Raw genomic sequence first — 6049 nt, 5'->3', positions numbered from 1 at the left:
AGAACAACCAAAGCGGGAATGCCCTATCCACGTCACTAATGACACCTCCCCTCCAGAAAATTACAGCTGAAACCGGTTTTTAAACCTCTATGGCTTTTTGCCGTTTACACGGTTTGTTCACCTCTTTGCACTGGCCTCCTCTTGCACAATGGAAAGGGAATGCTCAGTTTAAACTGTTGGGTTTTTTTTTTTTTGTCAGTTTCAATTCCTGGCACTGGGTTTGGGTTGCAAAAACTGAAGGAAACTTTAAGTCCTTCACCAAAAAAGTCTGTTCTGGTGGAAATCAAAAAGAAAATCCAGGAAACATTTCTGTAAAACTTGAAACAAAATCTAAATTCGGGGGCTGAATCTGCCTGACAAAGTATACCCGAGACAGAATATTTGTGGTGTCTCAGGCCCCGATCCTGCAAATACTTATGCATGTGCCTAATTTTATTCATGTAAATTGTTTCATTGAGGTCGATGGGAACTACTCACACGAGTACAGTTATGTGTGGGCACGTTTGGAGCCACAGTCACTGAAGAAAAAGGACATAAAACTGCCCCATAAAGTCTATTAAAATCCTTTTGAACGTTTCAAAAGTTCTCCACAATTGTTTGTAAAATAAATCTTCCCCACCCCCACCCTGACAAATAACTGCAGCTCTTGTGGAACAAAATCAAGTCAAATATGCCATGAAAATCCAGTGGGCTAGGACTCTGACACTAACCTGGTGTGTGACAATGGGAATGTCACTTTCCACTCGCTGTGCCACTGTTTCCCCTCCCACTCTTTGTCTATTTAGCTCAAAACTGTCCCTCACTATGGATATGTACAGCACCTAGCACAATGGGGTCCTGATCTCACTTGGTTGCTACCATAATACAAATAATAATATATTATATTAGAACTGACCGTGGTAGCGAGTACTACCCCTTTAAGGGCCAGGCTGCAGTCTGGGCACAATCAAGGAGCACCCTGCCCCACCCTTGTAGCTTGGCTATATAAACAGGAAAAGGAGACTCACTTTGCTGCTAAGAGAGAGGGGCTTGGTAGTTAGGGTGGCTGCCCCAGGAGCTCAGGGCAGTAGCCTGGCTTGGGCCACAGAGACTTTGCTGTTTCTGAATGTAAGTTTGGTTGCTCTGAAGTAAGGGTCTTATGATTATTAAGTGGTTCCTCTCTTGATCTGATGCCTCATGGCAAGGGAGAAAGCCAGCCTGCCTCCTGTAACACTCAGGGCATGTCAGTGCTTCAGCAGCTACAGGGGTAGCGCTATGGTGCTGTATCTGCTGCTGTAGTGTAGATGCTCCCTACACTGACCTTCTTGTATCTATGCTGGGGTTGGGTTGACCTAACTGGTGCTGGGGGATGTAGGTAGGTTGATCTAATTTTTAAGTATAGTCTTGATGACTGGGGTTGATTTGGAGACTTTCTTAATAGGGATTTTGTTTTGTTTTGGCCTCCCCCATTCTTGACTCATGTGTAGACCTGAGCAGTTATGTTTGCTCAAAGCAGCTGTGGCTTGGCATTTTAAAACCATGCTGAGAGCTAGACAGGGGGAAGCTGACAGACAACTGAAACTTGGGAAGCTCTACAATCACTAAGACCAGGTTAGCCACCCTCCCACTCCATCTAGCCTATGTCTTTGCCTGCTGTGGGGTGTCTCTGAAGCTTAGACGGGAAGAGCCAGTAGTCAGCAATTGCCCATAACTACGTAAGAGACAGCACGGAGCCTGATTCTGGTTTTATACTGGTGTAAATCAAGAGTCGTGCGTGGACAACTGTGGTGTGAGAGGAGAATCAGCCCCTTTAGCCCCAGCCATCCAATTCATGGGCCTGTCACGGCCCTGCGTCGTGTCATAATTTGCACTAGTGCAAAGTGGCTCTAAAATGTTCTTATTCTGGTTGAGTAGCACGCCCCATTCACTTGGCCTGGGTGTAAATGATGAAATCAGATGCAGGGCCAGGGCGAATCAGGCCCTACACCTCTGAAGTCTAAGCTCCATTCTATTTCTCCTTCTAAACTTCCTCCTCTGCCTACCCAAACATTCCATCCCAGATTTCATTCAGCCTCTAAGTGGGGCAGGTGATAAGTTTGAGGCACTGCTGCCAGCCAGCGGAAGAGTTTTCACCCAGTCTTTGGAAACCAAATGAAACCAGCAACTATTTGAATGCACGCGAGGCACGGTCCCCGTATCCTGTTTCTGCTGGGGCTGAGCCGAAGCAGGGTGTGCGGGAACAGCAGGGCTATGCTTTGACTCGGGTGAGCCTTGCTCCTCGGGGAAAAGTGGGTTTGGAGCGTAGCCTGGGACTTTGCCTTGGAGTTCTGTTTTGCCTATTCCCTGCTTTAGGGCTCTTGTGAAGATCATGTATGCAGGGGGCAAAGGATGTCTGTGTGGAAGCAGCCAGAGACCCCGGTGATGTGACCCACCTGGTCTAGGTGGTGACACTGTCCCTGCAGCCTCAGTCTAAGCTGACCCTGCAGTGGTCAGATTAGGGATGGACAATGCTTTTAGGAAGATGGACAGGCATAAAGGTCCCACAGATTCCCATCCATTGGGCAGCAGGACAGTAGCTGATTGTACAGGGAAATGCCTCATGTTGTCAGCATTCTAGCTGCCAGAGGATGGCATTACCCCCACATGGGGGTCTGGAGGCACCAGGGAAACAGAGGGAATGGTTTACTGAGAAGGGGAGGAAGCTTAGTGAAGGAGTCAGAGCCCCTCTTCCTCTCCTCACGCCTGGGGGAGCACACACAACCGTGGCAGCAATAAACGGTTCTGCAACCTCACTGAGAGCAGACCCAGGAGTTTTACGGGCCGTCTCTGCAAAAGGGAGGGTCCCTCCTTGCCACTGTTGTAGACCATGCTCTCAAACTGGCTTTGCACATGTAAACAGAGCAGCTTGAGGGGCAGCTCAGTCCAGGGGGTAGGACATGGACCTAGGATGCAGGAAATCTGGTTTCTATTTCCCAACTCTGCAACTCACCTGCTGTGTGACTGAAGGCAAGCCACTTCCCTGCACTTCTCCTCCCACTTGTGTGTGGGTCCTATTTAAACTGTAAGCTCTTTGGGTCAGGGACTCTTATTATCGTATATTCAGCTCGTGGCACAGTGCAGCCCTGATGTTGATTTGGGGCCTTTAGGTGTTGCTGAAATACAAACAGAAATACCTGATTACTACTACTTTACACGAGTGTGAAAAAACAATCAGGCCCCCAAAAGGAGCTAAACCCTTCCCCTGGTCAATGTGCCCCACATATGCAGAAGGTGACGAGCAGTCCAGGCTGTGGAAAGGCAAGCCGCTGATTAGATTGCCTTTTTCAACTGCAGATCTGACATGAAAGAATTCTGTTTGCTGCCTGCTCCAGGCTGGATGTTCCGCTGAAGTCAGTGGATCTACCCCAGTAAAAGGGGAACCAGAGCCTTGACTTTTAGGCTGTCCTGAATTGGGACACTTTCCTGAATCTGGGCCGTGAGTTGTAGCCACTTGGAATTACCGGTGTATGAAGATTTCTGCCCCCCACCCTCCTTCCCGCCCCGGCTCTTAGAATATCAAACCTGATGTCAATAAATAAATTAGCTCGCCGTTTCCAACAGAAACCTTGTTTCCTTCAATAACTGATAAAAACAGGAATGTTAACTCCAGCTACATCCTTACAAAAATACAAAATCAATGGAGATATAAAAGAAAGTTGGGTTCTTCACAACCCCCCCGGTCTACAAGAAGGCTCAGAGCATTGCTTGTACATTTCATGAGAGCTTTCCCAACAGAGGTCTCTCTAGTATACGGCTGCTCATTGTGAAAAGCAGTTCCCACCGTCAAATTCCCAAGCCCGACATGGTGGGGGGGGGGGGTGTTGCAGATGTGCAGTCTCCCCCCACCACCACCCCTACCCAAATGTTCTAGGCCTGGCTTTTAACCGTCAGTGTCCAAATCAAATGGACACTTGAGGTTCCTGGATCCAGTTCTAGCTGCAGAAATGCAGGCGCCAAGCTCAGGTGCCCATCTTTGATAACTGGACGCCCTACCTCTGTTCCTCCTCCATAACTGGCATGGAAAAAAGGCAAAAGGATGTGTGAGCTTTTTAGCTAGCATCTGCAAATGTCTTACAGGAAGGATTGCCATGATGAGAGAAACAACCTGTCAGTTCTGTCTGTCAAGGAACTCATGGGATCTGATCCTCCACCACACTGTACCTGTGCCGCCATTCACACTCTTGCCCCATTACATCAGAACAGGAATGTTTCACACCTGCTGTGCACAGATGTAAGTGGAGGGAATCAGATCCAATGCTTCCTCCTCACAGTCCATCCCCCCTTTAGTCACTTATTCTTTATCCTACATCCATTCTGGCCAAAGAGAAAGGATCCTACATGTACGAAGATCAGGAATAGGATAAGCAAGCACGTCCTTCATCGCCTGTGTTTTTTTGCATATCGTTTGCAACAACCGTTGAATAACTGACCTTTGCATTGTACAAATGTAATCCTTGCCCTTTCGCCAGAATGAGCAGTGTGTTACAAAATGCTGCAATATCACACTTCAGAATCCTCCCTGAAGCCAATGAAGTTACACTGGGAATGAATTTCCTCATTAGATTGTTACACTTCAAACTCCAAACTCACAGCATAACCCCGCTGTTCAGCTGAGAAACCAAAAGATGGGCCCACGGCCCCTTCCAGGATTCAAAGCCCAAGAAGCAAGGGGAGAGACAATGCAAGCATTTTCCTTTAATGGACAGAGTTGACTGGCTCTTCCCCTTCTTCTGACAATCCCTCCTTCCCAGGACTCAATCCTGCATTTAATGCACACCCACCCCATCTGCTGACTTCTGCAGTATACCATGAGCTCAGTGGAAGTTCTGAGTATGTCAGGAAAGCAGGAATGAGTCTCAAAGATATGAACAGCCACGTTCTCTGCAGGTGTAAACTAGCACAGCTCCACTGACGTCTTTGGAGCTACACCCACTTGCAACAGCAGAGGATCTGATGGTGTGTGTGTGCATGTGTCTACACACTCACATATATGAAACCATTCAAGAAACTTTCAAGACAACATGCTCTGTCTTCATTAGAGACACGGTGGCTATGAATTCTGCTGCATTTTACCCCCACACTTGATTCAGCAATGGAAACAGAACCTTGAAATAAATCAATTAAAACACACGCTCACACAACAACACTCTGCGTAGATTGTAAATTCTGTAGGTGCAATGTTGGAAGGCCCATGTGTCCCTGAAGAGATCAAACGAAAGCCAGCCCAATGTGTTTCACCTGTGTCAGCACTGTATGTGTTTTCTGATGGGAACCAGAACTGATCTCCACCAGCCACAAGCCAATGATCAGCTGTGCTAAGGAAGCCATCAAAACAATAAATAGCAACCCCAATTCTGCCTTTGACTTGTCAGGTGCTTGGTAACAATGGGATGAAACGTGGTTTGGAGAAGCTGGTGTGATGTGTACATTCTGCTTCATCAAATGTGCAAACTGCCCTGGGAGCTGCAACATTAGACTATTGACTTTGAGCTCCATTTCTTCCTTTTTCTATTGATTTCTTTATTGCATCCCACGTGTGAGCTTTTCACCAGCCTTGTCTGTAAGAAGAAACCTCTCCTCTCTTGAGAAAAGATTCCTGGTGGCTTCGAAGGCAAACTCTGATCTGGACACACAGCTTTTAAATAACAGTCCCAGTGGTGCTTGGGATGCGAAGAAAGCCTCCCTCCCAGAGGCCATTACGATAACGTCATTAAAAACAACAAACCAAGCACCTGTCAGTCACAGGCGTCTTCCAAACTCTCCTCCGCGCTCCCCATCCTCCCTTCCCAGGGCTTCCTGGAGGAGGGAACAATCCTGGCTCAACACCCCATGTGCCCGGCCACAGTGAGGAAGCGGGATGTCAATACGGATGGGTGCACTGGGTGGGAAACCGGACCAAAGCGAATGAATGAAGACATTATATGGAAGGCTCCAGTTTCTCCTCCCCCCACCCCCACTGCTTCCCCCTTTTCTCAGTTGGAAAATGGAGTGCTTCCCCCCCCCCCCGGGGCGCTGGCAGTTGGCCAGAGAA

The 6049-nt window shown here is 48.0% G+C and overlaps 1 long non-coding RNA gene across 1 annotated transcript; it reads left to right on the top strand.

Annotated features, from left to right (window-relative positions):
* The first annotated feature begins 1018 nt into the window (after nucleotides 1-1018).
* Nucleotides 1019-2495, top strand: LOC137142272 (uncharacterized). Its single transcript, XR_010916875.1, has 2 exons — nucleotides 1019-1107; nucleotides 2332-2495. It is a non-coding gene; the product is annotated as an uncharacterized lncRNA (long non-coding RNA).
* Nucleotides 2496-6049: the final 3554 nt, after the last annotated feature.

Source organism: Emydura macquarii, unplaced genomic scaffold (assembly GCF_026122565.2).
Source record: "Emydura macquarii macquarii isolate MOO-44397 ecotype Brisbane River unplaced genomic scaffold, CSIRO-AGI_Emac_v2 contig_3220, whole genome shotgun sequence".
Lineage (NCBI taxonomy): Eukaryota > Metazoa > Chordata > Testudines > Chelidae > Emydura > Emydura macquarii.
This window is presented reverse-complemented; position numbering and strand designations above follow the sequence as displayed.